The 21,944-nt window shown below is 37.2% G+C and overlaps 1 protein-coding gene and 1 long non-coding RNA gene across 3 annotated transcripts in view; both read left to right on the forward strand.

The window, feature by feature from the left end:
• The window catches only part of LOC125963652 (uncharacterized), a 63,809-nt gene extending 62,026 nt beyond the window's left edge, over positions 1–1,783 (forward strand). The window contains exon 3 of the long non-coding RNA XR_007475901.1: positions 1,506–1,783. This is a non-coding gene — a long non-coding RNA (uncharacterized LOC125963652). The remainder of the gene's footprint in view (positions 1–1,505) is intronic.
• The window catches only part of FRMD5 (FERM domain containing 5), a 340,548-nt gene that overhangs the window by 201,680 nt on the left and 116,924 nt on the right, over positions 1–21,944 (forward strand). The window lies entirely within an intron of this gene.

Here is a 21,944-nt window from a genome sequence, read left to right on the forward strand (position 1 = left end):
CAGACAAGAATTCATGCCCTCATGGAGCTTAAATTCTGGCAGAGATCCAGGGATGGAGGATAAGCAATAAATAATTAACATAATCAATGAGTAAATTACATGGTATGTGAGAAGGTGATTAGTGTTACAGAAGAAAAAAACTTAGAACAGCATGAGGAGGATAGACTGCTGGGGGGGTGGAATGTAATCTCAAACCCAGGAGTCAGGGTGAGCCTCATTGAGAAAGTGAGACTGAACACTTGTGGGAAATGAAGGAATTGTTTTTAACAGAGGATTCAGAGCAAAGGGCTTAAACGGCAGTGTGGCTGGAGTGTTTGACAAATAGCAAGGAGTCTAGCATGCCTGGAGTAAGACGATGGAGACAAAAGTTAGAGATGAAGTCAGAAAGGTGTAAGAGGCCAGATCATGTAGAGCCATTTTAAGCCATTGACTTTGGCTTTTACTCTGAGTAAAACAGGAGGGCATTGCAGGGTTTTAGCAGACGAGTGATTTACACTTTATTTTATTTTATTTCTGTTTTTAAAAAATTTTTATTAGAGTATAGTTGATTTACACTGTTGTTTTAGTTTCTCCTGTACAGAAAAGTGTATCAGTTATACCTATATCCATTCTCTTTTAGATTCTTTTCCCATATAGGTCATTACAGAGTATTGACACAAGTTCCCTGTGCTGTACAGTAGGTCCTTATTAGTTTTCTGAGTGAAATAATTCAGACAGAGAAAGACAGATATCATATGATATCGCTTATATGTGGAATCTAAAAAAATGATACAAATGAATTTATTTACAAAACAGAAATATAGTCACAGGTGTGGAAAACAAACTTATGGTTACCAGTGAGGGAAGCGGGGGTGGGGGATGGTTGGGGATAAACTGGGAGATTGGGATTGAAAAAGACACACTACTATATATAAAGTAGGTGACATATTTTAAAAGGACAACTCTGGCTCCTGTGTTGACAAAAAACTGATTAAGAGGCAAGTAGACCAGTTGGGAGAAATCCAAGCCCAAGACAGTGGTGGTGGCTTGGATCAGCATGGTTGGTAGAACTGGAGGTAATGGGAAGTGGTCAGATTCTGAATGTATTTTTTTTTTCTCTTTATTGGAGTATAATTGCTTTACAATGTTGGGTTAGTTTCTGCTGTATAAAAAAGTGAATCAGCTATACATATATGTATATCCCCATATCTCCTCCCTCTTGGGTCTCCATCCCACCCTCAGTATCCCACCCTTCTAGGTGATCACAAAGCACCGAGCTGATCTCCCTGTGCTATGTGGCTGCTTCCCACTAGCTATCTATTTTACATTTGGTAGTGTATATATGTCCATGCCATCCTCTCACTTCGTCCCAGCTTACCCTTCCCCCTCCCCGTGTCCTCAAGTCCATTCGCTACATCTGCGTCTTTATTCCTGTCCTGCCCCTAGGTTCTTCGGAACCTATGTGTTAGCATACAGTATTTGTTTCTCTCTTTCTGACTTACTTCATTCTGTATGACAGACTCTAGGTCCATCCACCTCACTACAAATAACTCAATTTCGTTTCTTTTTATGGCTGAGTAATATTCCATTGTATATATGTGCCACATCTTCTTTATTCATCTGTCGATGGACACTTAGGTTGCTTCCATGTCCTGGATATTGTAAATAGAGCTGCAATGAACATTGTGGTACGTGACTCTTTTTGAATTATGGTTTTCTCAGGGTATACGCCCAGTAGTGAGATTGCTGGGTCATATGGTAGTTCTATTTGTAGTTTTTTAAGGAACCTCCATACTGTTCTCCATAATAGCTATACCAGTTTACATTCTAACCAGCAGTGCAAGAGGGTTCCCTTTTCTCCACAACCTCTCTAGCATTTATTGTTTGTAGATTTTTTGGTGATGGCGATTCTGAACGGTGTGAGGTGATACCTCATTGTAGTTTTGATTTGCATTTCTCTAATGATTACTGATGTTAAGCATCCTTTCATGTGTTTGTTGGCAATCTGTGTATCTCCTTTGGAGAAATGTCTATTTAGGTCTTCTACCCATTTTTGGATTGGGTTGTTTGTTTTTTGATATTGAGGTGCATGAGCTGCTTGTATATTTTGGAGATTAATCCTTTGTCAGTTGCTTCATTTGCAAATATTTTCTCCCATTCTGAGGGTTGTCTTTTCATCTTATTTATATTTCTTTTGCTGTGCAAAAGCTTTTAAGTTTCATTAGGCCCCATTTGTTTATTTTTGGTTTTAATTCCATTTCTGTAGGAGGTGGGTCTAAAAGGATCTTGCTGTGATTTATGTCATGGAGTGTTCTTCCTATGTTTTCCTCTAAGAGTTTTATAGTGCCTGGACTTACATTTAGGTCTTTAATCCATTTGGAGTTTATTTTTGCGTATGGTGTTAGGGAGTGTTCTAATTTCATTCTTTTATATGTAGCTGTCCAGTTTTCCCAGCACCACTTATTGAAGAGGCTGTCTTTTCTCCACTGTATATTCTTGCCTCCTTTATCAAAGATAAGATTACCATATATGTGTGGGTTTATCTCTGGGCTTTCTATTCTGTTCCATTGATCTATATTTCTGTTTTTGTGCCAGTACCATACTGTCTTGATTACTGTAGCTTTGTAGTATAGTCTGACGTCAGGGAGCCTGATTCCTCCACCTCTGTTTTCCTTTCTCAAGATTGCTTTGGCTATTCAGGGTCGTTTGTGTTTCCATACAAATTGTGAAATTTTTTGTTCTATTTCTGTGAAAAATGCCATTGGTAGTTTGATAGGGAGTGCATTGAATCAGTAGATTGCTTTGGGTAGTATAGTCATTTTCACAATGTTGATTCTTCCAATCCAAGAACATGGTATATCTCTCCATCTGTTTATATCATCTTTAATTTCTTTCATCAGTGTCTTATAGTTTTCTGCGTACAGGTCTTTTGTCTCCTTAGGTAGGTTTATTCCTACGTATTTTATTCTTTTTGTTGCAATGGTAAATGGGAGTGTTTCCTTAATTTCACTTTCAGATTTTTCATCATTAGTGTATAGGAATGCAAGAGATTTCTGTGCAGTAATTTTGGATCCTGCTACTTTACCAAATTCATTGATTAGCTCTAGTAGTTTTCTGGAGGCATCTTTATGATTCTCTATGTATAGTATCATGTCACCTGCAATCAATGACAGCTTTAATTCTTTTCTGATTTGGATTCCTTTTTCTTCTCTGATTGCTCTGGCTTACACGTTCAAATGTATGCTGAATAATAGGGATGAGAGTGGGCACCCTTGTCTTGTTCCTGATCTTAGAGGAAATCGTTTCAGTTTTTCACCATTGAGAACGATTGGCTTTGGGTTTGTCATATATGGCTTTATTATGTTGATGTAAGTTCCCTCTTTGCCTACCTTCTGGAGAATTTATGCCATAAATAGGTGTTGAATTTTGTCAAAAGCTTTTTCTGCATCTGTTGAGATTATCATATGGTTTTTCTCCTTCAGTATGTTAATATGGTGTATCATATTGATTGATTTGCGTATATTGAAGAATTCTTGCGTTCCTGGGATAAACCCCTTTTAATGTGCTGCTGGATTCTGTTTGCTAGGATTTGGTTGAGGAGTTTTGCATCTGTGTTCATCAGTGATATTGGCCTTTGGTTTTCATTTTTTGTGACATCTTTGTCTGGTTTTGGTATCAGGGTGATGGTGATCTTGTAGAACGAGTTCGGGAGTGTTCCTCCCTCTGCTATATTTTGGAAGAGTTTGAGAAGGATAGGTGTTAGCGCTTTTCTAAATGTTTGATAGAATTCACCTGTGAAGCCATCTGGTTCTGGACTTTGTGTTTTGGAAGATTTTTAATCATAATTTTAATTTCTGTGGTTGTGATTGGTCTGTTTATATTTTCTATTTTTTCCTGGTTCAGTCTCAGGAGGTTGTGCTTTTCTAACAATCTGTCCGTTTCTTCCAGGTTGTCCATTTTATTGGCATATAGTTGCTTGTAGTAATCTCTCATGAGCCTTTGTATTTTTGCAGTGTCAGTTGTTAGTTCTCCTTTTTCATTTCTCATTCTGTTGATTTGAGTCTTCTCCCTTTTTTTCTTGATGAGTCTGGCTAGTGGTTCATTAGTTTTTTTATCTTCTCTAAGAACCAGCTTTTAGTTTTATTGATCTTTGCTATAGTTTCCTTCATTCCCTTTTCATATATTTCTGATCTGATCTTTATGATTTCTTTCCTTCTGCTATCTTGGAGGGTTTTTGTTCTTCTTTCTGTAATTGCTTTAGTTGTAAGGTTAGGTTGTTTATTTGAGATTATTCTTGTCTCCTAAGGTAGGATTGTATTGCTATAAACTTCCCTCTTAGAACTGCTTTTGCTGTATCCCATAGGTTTTGGGTCATCATATTTTCATTGTCATTTGTTTCTAGGTATTTTTTGATTTCTTTGTGATCTCTTGGTTATTGAGTAGCATATTGTTTAGCCTCCATATGTTTGTAGTTTTTACGGGTTTTTTTCCTGTAATTGATATCTAGTCTCATAGTGTTGTGGTTGGAAAAGATACTTGATATGTTTTCAATTTTCTTACATTTTCCAAGGTTTGATTTGTGCCCCAGGATATGGTCTATCCTGGAGAATGTTCCATGAGCACGTGAGAAGAAAATGTATTCTATTGTTTTTGCATGGAGTGTCCTATAAATATCAGTTAAGTCCATCTTGTTTAATGTGTTATTTAAAGCTTGTGTTTCCTTATTTATTTTCATTTTGGATGATCTGTCCATTGGTGAAAGTGTAAAGTGTTAACGTCCCCTAGTATAATTGTGTTGCTGTCAATTTCCCCTTTCATGGTTGTTAGCATTTACTTTATGTATTGAGGTGCTCCTATGTTGGGTGCATAAATATTTACAATTGTTATATCTTCTTCTTGGATTGATCCCATGATCATTATTTAATGTCCTTCTTTGTCTCTTGTAATAGTGTTTGTTTTAAAGTCTATTTTGTCTGATATGAGAATTGCTACTCCAGCTTTCTTTTGATTTGCATTTGCATGGAATATTTTTTTCCATCCCATCACTTTCAGTCTGTATGTGTCCCTAGGTCTAAAGTGGGTCTCTTATAGATGGCATATATATGGGTCTTGTTTTTGTATCTATTCAGCCAGTCTGTGTCTTTTGGTTGGAGCATTTAATCCATTTACATTTAAGGTAATTATCGATATGTATGTTCCTATTACCATTTTCTTAATTCTTTGGGGTTTTTTTTTTTTTTTGTAGGTCTTTTCTTTCTCTTGTGTTTCCTGCATAGAGAAGTTCCTTTAGCATTTGTTGTAAAGCTGGTGATGCTTAATTCTCTTTAATTTTGCTTATCTGGAAAGTTTTTAAGTTCTCCATCGAATCTGAATGAGATCCTTGCCAGGTAGAGTAATCTTGGTTGTAGGTTTTTCCCTTTCATCACTTTTAATATGTCCTGCCACTTCCTTCTGGCTTGCAGAGTTTCTACTGAAAGATTAGTTGTTAACCTTATGGTTTTCCCTTGTATGTTATTTGTTGTTTTTCCCTTGCTGCTTTTAATATTTTTTCTTTGTATTTACTATTTGATAGTTTGATTAGTATGTGTCTCAGCATGTTTCTCTTTGGATTTATCCTGTCTGGTACTCTCTTTGCTTCCTGGACTTGGTTGACTATTTGCTTTCCCATGTTAGGGAAGTTTTCCACTATAATCTCTTCTAGTATTTTCTCAGATCCTTTCTTTTTCTCCTCTTCTTCTGGGACTGCTGTAATTCCAATGTTGGTGCATTTAATGTTGTCCCAGAGGTCTCTGAGACTGTCCTCAATTCTTTTCATTCTTTTTTCTTTATTGTGTTCCCTGGCAGTTATTTCCACCATTTTAACTTCCAGCTCACTTATCATTCTTCTGCCTCAGTTATTCTGTTATTGCTTCCTTCTAGAGTTGTTTTTTTTTTTTTGCAGTATGCGGGCCTCTCACTGTTGTGGCCTCTCCCATCGCAGAGCACAGGTTCTGGATGTGCAGGCTCAGCGGCCATGGCTCACGGGCCCAGCCGCTCCGCGGCATGTGGGATCCTCCCGGACCGGGGCATGAACTCGTGTCCCCTGCATCAGCAGGCGGACTCTCAACCACTGCGCCACCAGGGAAGCCCTAGAGTATTTTTAATTTGAGTAATTGTATTGTTCATCGCTATTTGTTTGCTCTTTAGTTCTTCTAGATCCATGTTAAACGTTTCTTGTATTTTCTCCGTTCTGTTTCTGAGATTTTGGATCATCTTTAGTATCATTAGTCTGCATTCTTTTTCAGGTAGATTGCCTATTTCATCTTCATTCATTTGGTCTTGTAGGTTTTTACCTTCCTCCTTTGTCTGTAACATATTTTTTTGTCGTTTCTTTCTTTTTTTTCTTTTTTTTTTTGAATTGTGGTGCTGTATTCCTGTCTTACTGGTTGTTTGGCCTGAGATGTCCAGTACTGGAGTTTGCAGGCAGTTGGATAGAGATGGGTCTTCATGCTGAGAAGAGGACTTCCTGGAGGCCTCACTCTGATTGATATTCCCTTGGATCTGAGTTTCTCTGTTAGTCCAGTGGTTCGGACTTAGAGCTCCCACCATAGGAGCTCGGGCCTGACCTCTCGCCTGGGAATCAAGATCCCACAAGCAAGTGGCAGGTGAAGTAATGGTCCCTCAAAGACACAGACGTCCAAATCCCTGGAACCACCTGGGTGGTGTGTGGCGATGGACCCAGATCCGCTGGAGTGGCAGGGCAGCAGCCTGAGGTGCACAGGGTGGCCTGATGTCCTCAGGATCAGAGCCAGGTCATCTGCGCTGCCTGCACTGCCCAGTGCGCCAGGGACTCTACTTGGGCTTGATAGTCTGCACCCCGGATTCACGTCCAAGGCCCTGAATGTATTTTGAAAGCAGAAATGTCAGTGTTTCCTGACAGATTAGATACAGGGTATGAGAAAGAGAGAGAGAGAGAGAGGAAGAGTCAGGGATGAATGCAAGGTTTTGTCCTGAACAACTACAAGGATGGAGTTGCCATCACCTGAGATGGAAAAGGCTATGGGTAGAGCCCATTTGGAATGAAAGATCAGGAGTTTAACTTCCAAGGGTTACATGACTTGGGAATTCTTAGACTACTTTTGGTGCCTCTGGGATTTAGCTCATAAGTAAAGTGAGAATAATAGGAGCCAGGTCTCTCACTGTCAAAAAAGGGAGTTACAAGTATGGCATCAGGGAAGACCAGAATAAACCTTGTGATGTTGCATTGCAATTAGAGATATCGTTGTGAACTCATGGTTTTTAATATATAGATACATAGGTATAGAAATGGATATAAATATACACTCTCAAACATATTTTCTTAACTCCATCACTGAAAAGGCCGGAAAGGAATGACATTCCACTAACAGTGAGCACACAACACCTAGATGTAGGTTTTAAAATATCATTCTCCACTGAAGACATCAGGTACCCTGGAGAAACAGCTGATTCCAGGCTGGAGCAGAGAAAGGTTGAGATGAGCCTGGGACATCTACTGTGCCAGAAAGTACTCAAGTAATGATAAGGACATTACTTATGTCAAAAAGACACAGGAGCGAACTTAAAAAGATTCCATTGGCCAAATCTGGGACTATTTTAGCATCAAAATAAATAGTGATAGTAATAGATTATCACTCATATAATAAAATGAGGTCCATGAGTCCATACTGATATATAAATAAGTGAATTAAATGGGAGATAAAGAAAGCTCTTCTTTATAGTATAATGCCAGATGATAAATGAGTAAGGAATGGTAAAGTTAGAAAAATCACCATTTGACAAATATGAAGGTAATAATTGATTTATGCAAGAATTATCAATGGGTCCTAACCTAATGGATAAAAATTTGATGAGGAATAGCATCTCTACATAGCCTCAAAGCACTTATTGCAAAGGAAAATAGTAATTTTACAGTAGAGAAACCTGGCAGCTATCATCTAACCAACATTCATATCACCAGAAAGGGGACACACTAATATCATGACCTCCTTATATGGTGCACTGAGAAGGACATAACATCACTTTTGTAGAATTCCTGCTAATAATGTACAGCCTCGATCTACTCATGAAGAAACCTCAAACCCAAATTAAGAGTCATTTAATGGATCTAGAGTTTATTTTGCAAGATGAAAAGAGTTCTATAGAAATTGGTTGCACAACTATATGAATATGCATAATACTACTGAAGTATGTACTTTGAAATGGTTAAGATAGTTCTATATCAAAAAAACAATGCAATCCAAAAATGGGAAGAAGACCTAAATAGACATTTCTCCAAAGAAGATAGACAGATTGCCAACAAACACATGAAAGGATGCTCAACATCACTAACCATTAGAGGAATGCAAATCAAAACTACAGTGATGTATCACCTCACAGCAGTTAGAATGGCCATCATCAGAAAATCTACAAACAATAAATGCTGGAGAGGGTGTGGCGAAAAGGGAACCCTCTTGCACTGTTGGTAGGAATGTAAATTGATACAGCCACTATGGAGAACAGTATGGAGTTTCCTTAAAAAACTAAAACTAGAACTACCATATGACCCAGCAATCCCACTACTGGGCATATACCCTGAGAAAACCATAATTCAAAAAGAGTCATGTACCACAGTGTTCACTGCAGCTCTATTTACAATATCCAGGACATGGAAGCAACCTAAGTGTCCATCAACAGATAAATGGATAAAGAAGATGTGGCACATATATACAATGGAATATTACTCAGCCATATAGAGAAACAAAATTGAGTTATTTGTGGTGAGGTGGATGGACCTGTAGTCTGTCATACAGAGTGAAGTAAGTCAGAAAGAGAAAAACAAATACTGTATGCTAACACATATATATGGAATCTAAAAAAAAAAAAAAGGGTTCTGAAGAACCTAGGGGCAGGACAGGAATAAAGACGCATACGTAAAGAATGGACTTGAGGACGTAGAGAGGGGGAAGGGTAAGCTGGGATGAAGTGAGAGAGTGGCATGGACATATATACACTACCAAATGTAAAATAGATAGCTAGTGGGAAGCAGCCACATAGCACAGGGAGATCAGCTCCGTACTGTGTGACCACCTAGACGAGTAGGATAGGGAGGGTGGGAGGGAGATGCAAGAGGGAGGAGATAATGGGGATATATGTATATGTATAGCTGATACACTTTGTTATAAAGCAGAAACTAACACACAATTGTAAAGCAATTATACTCCAATAAAGATGTTAAAAAGAAAAAGAATCAACAAAAAGAGTAAAAAAATAAATAAAAGATGTGGCACATATATACAATGGAATATTACTCAGCCATAAAAAGAAACAAAATTGACTTATTTATAGTGAGGTGGATAGACCTAGAGACTGTCGTACAGAGTGAAGTAAGTCAGAAAAACAAATACCGTATGCTAACACATATATATGGAATCTAAAAAAAAAACAATGGTTCTGAAGAACCTAGGGGTAGGACAGGAATAAAGATGCAGACATAGAGAATGGACTTGAGGACATGGGAAGGGGGAAGGGTAAGCTGGGATGAAGTGAGAGAGTGGCATGGACATAAATACACTACCAAATATAGAGTAGATAGCTATTTGGAAGCAGCTGCATAGCACAGGGAGATCAGCTCACTGCTTTGTGACCACCTATGGGGGTGGGATAGGGAGGATGGGAGGGAGACGCAAGAGGGAGGAGATATGGGGATATATGTATATGTATAGCTGATTCACTTTGTTATAAAGCAGAAACAAACACACCATTGTAAAGCAATCATACTCCAATAAAGATGTTAAAATAAACAAATCAATAAAATGGTTAAGATAATAAACTTTATATTATGTGTATTTTACCACAATTTTTTTAAATCTTCAAAAATTTAAGGAACATGCTATAAAATATCTTCAGTAAATCATGAAAGGCGAAGACAAACTGTGAAACTGTCCCAGATGAAAGAATACTAAAGAGACATGACAACTAAATACAGTTTGTGATTCTGGATTGAACCCTGGTTAAGGAGGGAAAAAATACATATAGTAAAATATCGGGACAATTGGCTAAATATGAACAAGGCCTGTAGATTAGATTAAAATATTGTGTCAGCATTACCTTCCTGATTTGGATAATTGCACTGTGGTTATGTTAAAGACTGTTCTTGTTCTTAGTAAACATCACAAGCATTGGGGGAGTAATGAGCCATTATGTTTTCAACTTACTCTCAAATGGATCAGAAAAACAATAATATATATGCATGCATATATGGGCAGAGAAAGTATGCTTAAGTAAATATGGAAAAATGTTAACAATTAGGGAATCTGGGTGAAGGGAATACAGGATTTCTTAGTACTATTCTTGCAAATTTTCTATAAATCTGAAATTATTTGAAAACAAAAAATTCCAAAAAGGAGTTCATTGTTGGACATGTGGAGTTTGAGATATCTAGTAGACATCTAAATGGAAATGTCACGCAGGCAGTGCCATGTTCTGGAGTTTGAGATACAAGTCTGGGCTGAAGATAAAAAATTGGGGGTCTCCATTATAAATAGAGTTTAAGGCTATGAGAATTGACAAGATTACCAAGGGAGTAAGTTAAGGTAGAATAGAATCAAGAATTGAGTCCTGGAAGAGTTAACTACTTAATTTACATTTCCCTCAATAATGCTCTTTACTTCACTTTTAGTCAGTTATCCAAGATGAAGAACTTGGGATTTGTTTTAAAGCCAGTTGTGAAATGAGAAGAAACACTGTTAACAGCTGAGGAATGGAATTACTGTGTGTCTCCTATCTCCAGTATTCGATGACCCCAGCTCATTTTTTTCCCCAGATGTTTTGGTGCCTAGTTGCCAGCAGGTTGTCCACAGAGAATATCTGTGTTCTAGAAAGTGAAGTCATCTTGCGTGGCAGATGGCAGCTGGATAGAAATAGGCCTGCCTGTTGCACAGCAGGGCAGAACTTCGGAGTGCAAACAGTCTTTCATTCAAATCACAGGCAAACTTTCGGATGCTAAAATCAACCCTCATCTCACAAGCTCCTCTCATCAGTTTCCTGGTAGAAAGCAGCTGTGCTGCTGGGGATAGAAACCCCTGGCTATCCATAATTAGATCTGAAAGAGCACCCTCTTGTTTCCCCTTTAGTGTGTAAGCCCTAGTGTCAGCCATGGTGGACAGCAGTGGGATTTGGGGGGTTGTACTTAAAGTGAGTGAACTAGAGCGCCTAACAGTCATGACAGACATCCTCCCCGCCAAATGCTGGATCACATATGCATTGCCTCTGATCAATCTGCTTGTTTGAAACTAATGTCAAAGGCAATGTGTAGTGTTGGCACTAATCTTTGACAAGAAATGAGAAATAAAACCTTTGTTCACTGGTCCAAAGATTTGCTATCAGAGGACCTCTGTCTATCCTTTGATACCTTCACTGTGCCCTGGAAATTATTTCTATACTCATCTTCCAGGAAGCATCATTCTTTCCAACTGACCAATAACAAGCATATCTAAATCTCATAGAGCACTTTGTAACTTACAGGCCCTTGTGTATCCATTGTCTCATTTAATCTTGATAACAGAACTAAAAAGGAGTCTTATCCCCATTTTGTAGAGAAAGAAACATAGCTAAAGATCATATACCATCGGTAAGCAGCTGTGACTCTTTTCCCTGACGAATTGGTGTAGAAAGTATCAAAGTTTCCACATTGAACCAGTTAAGGAAATGTAGTTTTATTAATCACATTGTCTAATAAAGTCTCTCCAATGTGATAGAGAAAATACCTCACAGAAAACAGAGGAGAAAAAATTTTAAAGACCTACTAGATGCAGATGGGAAGTCTTAATCTCATGAATCTTGAGAAATGTATCTTTTGTTGTTGTTGTTGTTCAGAAATAACAGAAGTCATTTGGGCTGAAATGATTGTTGCTTGTGTTGTGTATGACCATCCTGGTTTTTCTGAAAGAGTGGAGATATTTTCTTGTCATCATTGGCAAGTAGCCTCTAAATTATAGGGAGAAAACCTATCATTGTTAGACTTCACTATCATAAAGTCTTATCACTGGAAAACAAGCCTAAGGAATACAGTCGCTCACTTTGGTGATGGAGCTACATCAAGAAAACTCGGGGGAAGGAAGACAATAGGCAAAGAGACAATTTCTTGTGTGGAGAAAGACTAGGTTTCATCGGCAGTTCTGGCATCCTAGGTTGTTGGCAGTAGGCACCCTGAAGGGGATGTGATGAACTACAGGAGAATGCATTGGTAGGAATATATCCTTTACAGCTTTACTGCAGAATGAGGTATTTCTATTAAGTGTGATCCATTCTGCTTTCCTAGAACCAGAAATATGTTTTCTTGAGAAATGTCAAGAGTACTGTTTGTGTGTGATTTGGGGAGAGGAGTGGGCAGAGAACAGGACAACAATGACACCTGGTTTTAGAGATATAGAGCAAAGATGCTGTAAAATACTGATATATGTATTATTTTTTTAAAAAACTCTGTACATGATTCTAATGTGTAGCCAAGGTAGAAAATACTGTTCAAGAGCAGTGATTCTCAAGCTTTGATGTGCAAGTGAGTCATCTGGGGATCTTGTTAAATGGTAGTTTCTGATTTCAGTAGATCCAGGGTACAGCCTGAGCTTTTGCATTTTTAATAAGCTATCAGGTGATACGGAACACTTTGAGTAGCAAAATTCTACAACAAGGGTCCTCAAACTCTGGCCACACAGTAAGATCACCTGGAGAGACTTCTAGTATCCCGTTCTACATGTAAGGAGCTTGGAAATCACCATCCTGTCCCAAAAGTAAAAAGCTGAATAGACTAAAAATTCAACAACTCTTCTTGGATCCAAAAGAGAGGAGAGAATACAGCTCAAACTACTGCCTCCCAAGACTGGAGAGACAGGTGAATACGGGGAGTCGCAGCTTACCAGAGCAGAAACTGTCAACGGAACCAGTGTCCTGGTAGAAAAACCTGAGCTATCATTGACAAATTGCTAGAGGCTCAGTATGGACAACTGTGAGGGTTGAAAACTCCAGGGGACCCATTACAGAGTAGGTCTCCCACAATTTTGTGAGATTTGCCACCAGGAGCTCCTCCAGGTTCACACAATACATGTCAGAGAAAAATCCCCTCATGTTTCCTGCAGAGGGGACTGAGGGGTGGGAGTGGAGGTGAGGAGGGGGACCATTTTTAAATACACCAGAGCACTCTCTTCTTCTTAATAAGGCTGACCCTCAGGAGAAACTAGTTAATTAGAGCCTAAGGTACTCAGATAATTTCAGAGCCTAACTGACCTGGGGAAAGGAAATACCCAACTCCAGCCCACTCTAGCTATCCTATTCCACCTAAAGGTGCTGGGGGGGGGGTGGGCAGGAGGGGAAAAAACTAAGAAATACTTCAGAAGTTCACAGTCCAGAGGCACAAGTTCACAAAAAGAATGAGACCTAATCACCTAATCACAGGACTTTAGTATGCTTCCCCCTCCATACACCTTACCATCACATTATTAAAGGCTTATTTACAGCAGTTCCCTGTACCCAGTACATCATGTCCAGCCATCAAGAAAAAATTACAAGGCATTCTAAAAGACAAAAAGCACAATTTTAAGAGATAGAGCAAGCTTCAGAACCAGACATAGTAGGGATGTTGGAATGATCATACTGGGAATTTAAAACACCTGATTATTATGCTAAGGGCTCTAATGGATAAAGTGGACACCAGGCAAGAACAGATGGGCAATGAAAGCAGAGAGATAGGAATCCTAAGAAAGAACCAAAAAGAAATGCTACAGATAAAAACCACTATAACAAATAAAGAATGCCTTTGAAGGGTTTATTAGCAGACTAGACATGGTTAAGGAGCCATGAGCTTGAGAATTTATCAATAGAAACCTCCAAAACTGAAAAGCAAAGAGAAAAAAGACTGGAAAAAAAAAATAACTGTATATCCAAGGACTGTGGGACAACTACAAAAAGTGTAACATATATAATGGTAATACCAAAGGAGAAGAAAGGAATAGAGGAAATATTTGAAATGATAATGACTGAAAATTTCTCCGAAATTAATGTCAGACACCAAAACATAGATCCAGGAAGCTCAGAGAACACCAAGCAGGATAAATACCAAAAAAACTACACTTAAGCATATGATTTTCAAATTACAGTAAAATCAAAGATAAAGAAACAATCCTGAAAGAAGGCAGAGAGAAAATAGCCTTACCTATAGAGGAACAAAGAATTACATAAACTTCTCAGAAATCATGAGAACAAGGAGAGAGTGGAATGAAATATTTAAGTGTTGACAGGAAAAAAAAAGAAAAAAGACCCCGCCAGCCTAGAATTCTGTATGCTCTGAAATTTCCTTCAAAGTGAAGGAGAAATAAAGACTTTCTCAGACAAACAAAAATTAAGGGAATTTGTTGCCAGTAGACCTGCATTATGAGAAATGTTAAAAGTTCTTTAGAGAAAAGGAAAGTGATATGGGTCAGAAATTTGAATCTACATAAAGAAAAGAAGACCATCAAAGAAGGAATAAGTGAAGGTAAAAATAAAAACTTTTCTTAATTGATCTAACAGTTCACAGTGTTTGTATATACTTATATATATAAGTGAAATGAATGACAGCAGTGATATAAAAGACAAGAGGGAGGAATTAGGATTATTTTAAGATACTGCCCGTGGTACAATTGACCCTTTTATTTATTTATTTATTTTAGTTGCGTTGGGTCTTTGTAGCTGTGTGCAGCTTTCTCTAGTTGCATCGAGTGGGGGCTACTCTTTATTGCACTGCGCGGGCTTCTCATTGCGGTGGCTTCTCTTGTTGCGGAGCACAGGCTCTAGAGCACAGGCTCAGTAGTTGTGGCACACGGGCTTAGTTGCTCCACAGCATGTGGGATCTTCCTGGACCAGGGCTCGAACCCATGCCCCTGCATTAGCAGGCGGATTCTTAACCACTGTGCCACCAGGGAATTCCCACAACTGGCCCTTGAACAACATGGATTTGAACTGCATGGCTCCACTTATATGCAGATTTTTTTCAATAGTGAATACTACAGTACTACATGATCCACAGTTTGTTGAATCCCCAGATGCAAAAGTGCAGATTCAGAGGAAATGCAGATATGGCAGAACTGTGTATACAGAGAGCTGACTGTATGTTATATGTGGATTTTCAACTGTGCAGAGGGTCAGTGCCCCTAACCCCCATGTTGTTCAAGGGAAAACTGTATATTGCAAACTCTAGGGTAACCACTAAGAAAAGTAAAAGTCGAGTATAACTGATATCCTAAGAAAGGAGAGAAAATAGAATCATATGAAATGTTCAATTAAAACCACAAAAGTCAGAAAAAGAGTGGAAATAAAAATACGAACAAAGAACAAGGGCAAGTAGAAGACAGTAACAAATATGGTAGATACTAATCCAACTATATCAATAATCACTTTGAACATCAGTGGTCTAAATGCACCTATTCAAAAACAGGGATTGTCAGAGTGGATCATAAAACAACACCCAAATGTATGTTGTCTACAAGAAACCCACTTTAAATGTAAAGACACATATAGACTAAAAGTAAATGGATGGAGAAAAATATACCATGCTAACTTGAATCAAAAGAAAGCAGGAGTGGCTATATTAACTTCAGGGCACACAGAGCAGATTTCCAAGAAAGTTATCAGGGATAAAGAAGGACATTACATAATGATAAAGGAGTCAATTTTTCAAAAAGATATGACAGTCATTAATGTGTATGACCTAACAACAGAGTGCCAAACTTTGTAAGGCAAAAACTAATAGAAGTGCAAGGAGAAATAACTCCATTATTATGGTTGGAAATTTCAGCACCCTTTTATCAGAAATGGAGAGATCCAACAGGCAGAAAATCAGTAAGGACATAGTTGAACTCAACACCATCAATCAACTATATAGAATGGACATCTATATACTACTTCACCCGTCAAAAACAGAGTACGCATTATTCTCAAGCTCACATGGATCATTCAACAAGATAGACCACATTCTGGGCCATAAAACACACCTTAAAATATCAGAAATCATACAGTGTCTGCTCTCAGAACACCATGGAATTAAACTAGAAATCAATAACAGAAAGGTAAATCTCTGATAACATATGGAAATTAAACGACACACTTCTAAATAACACATGGGTCAAAGAAGAAATCTCAAGAGAAATTTGAAAACATTTTGAACTAAATAAAAATGAAACACAGCTTATCAAAATTTGTGGCATATAATGAAAGCAGTGCCTGGAGGGAAATTTTTAACATTGCATGTACTTATTAGATAAGAGGAACGATCTAAATTCAGTAGTCTAAGTTTCCACCTTAGGAAACTAGAATAAGAAAAACAAGCTAAGTTCAAAGTAAACAGAAGAAAAGAAACAATAAAAATTAGAATGGAAATCAATGAGATTGAAAACAAGAAGTCAATAGAGAAAATTAGCAAAACCAAATCCTTTTATGGACATTAAAAGGATAATAAAGGAATACTGTGAAGAACTCTATGCCCACGAATTTCATATCCTAGATGAAATGGACCAATTCCTTGAAAGACATGATTAGCCTAAACTCTCGCAAGAAGAAATAGACAATCTGAAGAGCCTACATCTATTAAAGAAATTAAATAAATAAATAATAACCTTCCAAAACAGAAAGCACCAGGCTCAGATGAGTTCTACCAAACATTTAAGGAAGAAATTATACCAATTTTCTGCAATCTCTTTCAGAGGATAGAAGCAGAGGAAATACTACCTAAGTCATTCTATGGGCCAGCATTACCGTGATATCAAAACCAGAGAAAGACATTACAAGAAAAGAAAACTACAGACCAGTATCTTTCTTGAACATAGATGTAGAAACCCTCAACAAAATATTAGCAAATTGAATCCAAAAATGTACAAGAAGAATTATATGTTATGATCAAGTGGGATTTATCCCGGGTTTGGAAGGCTGTTTCAACACTCAAAAATCAATTAATCCTTCAGATCAACAGGCTATGAAAGAAAAATCAGATGATCCTATAAATACATCCAAAAAAAGCACTTGACAAAATCCAACACTCATTTATCATAAAATCTCTCAGTAAATTCGGGATAGAGGGGAACTTTTTCAACCTATTGAGACTACCTACTAAAAACCTTCATCTAGTGTCATGCTTAATGGTGAGAAACTGAAAGCTTTCCTACTAAGATTAGGGTCAAGGGAAGGATATCCCCTCTCACTATTCCTTTTCTTTTCTCTTTTAATTGAAGTATAATTCATTTACAATGTGTTAGTTTCAAGTGTACAGCAAAGTGATCCAGATATATATATATATATATATCCACTTTTCATATTCTTTTCCATTATAGTTTATTATAAGATACTGAGTACAGTTCACTCTGCTATACAGGTCCTTGTTGTTTACCTATTTTATATATAGTAGTGTATATATCTTAATCCCAAACTCCTAATTTATCTTTCCCCCCTGCCCCTGCTATCCCCTTTGGTAACCATAAGTTTGTTTTCTATGTCTATGAGTCTATTTCTGTTTTTTAAATAAGTTCATTTGTATCATTTTTTTAGATTCCACATGTAAGTGGAATCTTATACATATACATATATTTGTCTTTCTCTGTCTGACTTCACTTAGTGTGATAATCTCTAGGTCTATCTATGTTGCTGCAAATGGCATTATTTCATTCTTTTTTATGGCTGAGTAATATTTCATTGTATATATATATACCACATCTTCTTTATCCATTCATCTGTCAGTGGGCATTTAGGTTGCTTCTCTGTCTTGGCTATTGTAAATAGTGTTTCTATGAACATTGGGGTGCATGTATCTTTTCAAACTATAGTTTTCTCCAGATATATGCACAGAAGTGGGATTGCTGGATGATATGGTTAACTCTGTTTTTAGTTTTTTAAGGACCATAATGGCTGCACCAGTTTACATTCCCACCAACAGTGTAGGAGGGGTCTCTCTTCTCCACAGCCTCTCCAGCATTTATTATTTGTAGGCTTTTTCCTTTAAAAATTGTTTTTCATATTTTATTTTGTGGGAGCAGTGAACATAAGGAAACCAGTTTTTCCACCTTTATTGAGATATAACTGATATACAACATTGTGTAATTTTAAGGTGTACAATGTAATGATTTGATATGTATATATATTGCAATATGATTGCCACAGTAAGGTAAGTTAATATGTCCATCACCTCACACAGTGACAGTTTTTTTGTGTGTTGTGAAAACTTTTAAAATCTATTCTCTTAGCAACTTTCAAATATACAGTACAGTCTTGTTAACTTTAGTCACATTGCTGTACACTACATCTTCAGAACTTATTCATCTTATAACTGGAAGTTTGTACCCATCACTGCTCTCAACGTTGTACTAGAAGTACTGGCTAATGCAAAGACAAGAAAAGGAAATAAAAGATGTATGGATTGGAAAGGATGAAATAAAACTGTCTTTGTTCACAAATGGTATCATCATCTATGTAGAAAATCTGAAAAAAAATTGATGAAAAAATTTCTGGAACTAGTAAGTGAATATACCAAGGTTTCAGGATATAGGGTTAATACACAAAAGTCAATCGTTCTATATATCAGCAACGAACAAGTGGAATTTGAAATAAAAACACAATACCATTTACATTTGTGTCTCAAAAACAAAATACTTAGGTATATATCTAACAAAATATGTACAAGATCTATATGAGGTAAACTATACAACTCTGGTGAACAAAATAGAAGGAGAACTAAATAAATGGAGAGATATTCCGTGATTCATTGTTAAGAAGACTCAAAATTGTCAAGATGTCCATTCTTTCCAACTTAGTCCACAGATTCAATGCAATCCCAATCAAAATCCCAGCAAGTTATTTTGTTGATGTTGACAAACTGATTCTACAGTTTATATGGAGAGGCAAAAGGCCTAGAATAGCCAGCTCAATTTTGAAGAAGAACAAAGTTGGAAGACTGGCACAGCAAGACTTACTATAAAGATACAATAGTCAAGACAGTGTGGTATTGGTGAAAGAATAGACAAATTGATCGATGGGATAGAACAGAGAACATAGAAATAAACTCACATAAATGTAGTCAAATGATTCTTGACAAAGGAGCAAAGGCAAGGCAATGGAACAAAGATAGTCTTTTCAACAATGTGGTTGGAAACCTGGACAGCCACATGCAAAAAAAAGTGCGTAGATACAGACCTTGCACCCATCACAACGATTAACTTAAAAAGGATCATAGACCTAAATGTAAAATGAAAAAACTATAAAACTCCTGGAAGATAACATAGAAAAAAACTTAGATAACCTTGGGAATGGTGATGACTTTTTAGATACAACACTGTAGGCATGATCGATGAAAGAAAAAAATAAGCTGGACTTTATTAAAAAGAAAGACTTTTGCTCTAGGAAAGACAGTGTCAAGAGAATGAGAAAATAAGCCACAGACTGGGAGAAAATACTTGCAAAACACTTATCAAACACATCTGATAAAGAACCAAAATATACAAAGAACTCTTAAAACTCAACAGTAAGAAAACAGCAACTCTATTGCTAAAATGGTCCAGAGACCTTGACAGACAACTCATCAAAGAAGATGTACAGATGGCAAATAAGCATGGGAAAAGATGTTCCACACTGTATGTCGTCAAGGAAATGCAAATAAAAACAATGAAATACCACAACATCAAATGCTGGTAAGGATGTGGAGCAACAGGAACTCTCATTCATTGCTGGTGGGAATGCAAAATGGTACAGCCACTTTGGAAGACAATTTGGTGGTTTCTTATAAAATGAAACGTACTCTTACCATACAATCCAGCATATGCGCTCCTTGGTTTTTACCCAAAGGAGTTGAAAGCTTATGTCCACACAGAAACCTGCACACAGATATTTGTAGCAGCTTTGTTCATAATTGCCAAAACTTAAAAGCAACCAAGATATCCTTCATGAAGTGAGTGGATAAATAAACTGTGGTACAACCAGACAATGGAATATTCTTCAGTGCTGGAAAGAAATGAGCTAGCAAGGCATGAAAAGACATGAAGGAAACTTAAATGCATATTACTAAGTGAAAGAAGCCAGTCTGAAAAGTCTACATACTGTATGATTCCAACTATATGACATTATGGAAAAGGCAAAACTATGAAGATAGTTAAAAGATCAGTGGTTGCCAGGGGTTAGGTGGATGGATGGATGAAAAGTCAGAGCACAGAGGAATTTTAGGGCAGTGAAAATACTCTGTATGATACTATAATGATGGATACATGTCATTATGCATTTTTTAAAATATTTATTTGGCCACACTGGGTCTTAGCTGAGGCACGCAGGATCTTTGTTGCCTCATATGGGATCTTTGCTGCCGCATGCAAGATCTTTAGTTGTGGCACGTGGGATCTGGTCCCCTGACCAGGAATGGAACCTGGGCCCCCTACATTGGGAGCGTGGAGTCTTAACCACTGGACCACCAGGGAAGTCCCACATTGTCATTATACATTTGTACAAACCCATAGAATGTATAATGCCAACAGCTAACCTTACTGTAAACTATGGATTTGGGGTGATTATGATGTATCAGTGTAAGTTCATCAGTTGTAACAGTGTACTAATCTGTTGGGGGTTGTTGATAATGGGTGAGTCTATGCTTGTTGGGGAGCAGGAGGTATTTGGGGAATCTCTGTATCTTCCTCTTAATTTTGCTGTGAATTTAAAACTGCTGTAAAAAAAAAAAGTTGTAAAAATCACCTGGTGAGCTTTAAAAAAAAAAGAACAATAGTGGTCCCTACTCAGACCTATGAAGTCAGAATCAATAAGAGATAGGGTTCAGCAAGCATGGGTATTTTTAAGGCTCCCCTGATGATTCCATTCTGTGGCTAGGTTTGGGCACCTTGGTTCTAAATCTGCACTGTACTAGCATCTAACCACTTGTGGGTATTTAAATTTTAAAAAATTCACTTTCTCAGTTGCATTAACCACATTTCAAGTGGCTTAGATAGTGCAGATGTGGAACATTTCCATTAACACTAAGTTCTATTGGCCAGCACTAAAAAATGTAGAGCAACTCTATACAACAAATATTCTGAAAGGAGAAGTTCTCTTATTTCTAAAACTGTTGCATTCTGTTCTCTTAGTTAAAAAAAAATCAAATTTCATCTAAAAAGAGGCTGGACAATAGTAGTTACTGTTTTATTTTAGTTTATAATAGTTATTTTCAGAGAGTCCTGTTCTCCCATCTCCTAGTAGAATCTTCTGTGAGCTTGTGAAAGAACACATTGGTTGAACAGTATTGTCCATTCTTTGTAAGTAAAGATACTTATATCAGAAGTTGAAGCAAGGTTTGTACATGTGTGATAGGGAGCAGGCTGAAGCATCTCTCTTTTAAACTCTAAAAGTGTTTGGTGACATTTGTATATTAATGTCAACATTAAATTTAAATGAAAAATTAAGTAATTAATCTTATTATAATTTTATAATTATTTCTTTTAAGAATTCACAACTTCCTCTTCAAATAGACAATTGGTCATTCTCAGGAATGCCCAACCAAAATTGGATTGTTTCTGCTGTAGGGACAATTCTCAAGTCTGAAACTACACATCAAATTAAAACAAAACAAAAGCAAGGAACACTGAGAAAAGCCTCCCATTAGAAGCCTGCTGAAAGAACAGTTTCAATTCTGATGTGACACTCATTTATGGAGAATATTTGTAGTCTCTACTTCTAAATCCAAATTTATAACAGAAAACAAATATTCTACTCCCAGTAGTATTTTTTTTAATCAAAGACACCTTGTCTTCAAGTAACTCATAGTTTAATGAACTTCTATGTCTCTCATATTTCATCTTGTTGGGAGCTATGGGCAGTCAGGGTTTGGGTTTTGTCTACCACATGTTTTCTCCCTGGAAATCTAGTAATTGGAAGAAGGCTGCAGGGAGCTAGGACATTATAGTGTATTAGAGATTTCA

This window comes from Orcinus orca, chromosome 2 (genome assembly GCF_937001465.1).
Source record: "Orcinus orca chromosome 2, mOrcOrc1.1, whole genome shotgun sequence".
Taxonomy (NCBI): domain Eukaryota; kingdom Metazoa; phylum Chordata; class Mammalia; order Artiodactyla; family Delphinidae; genus Orcinus; species Orcinus orca.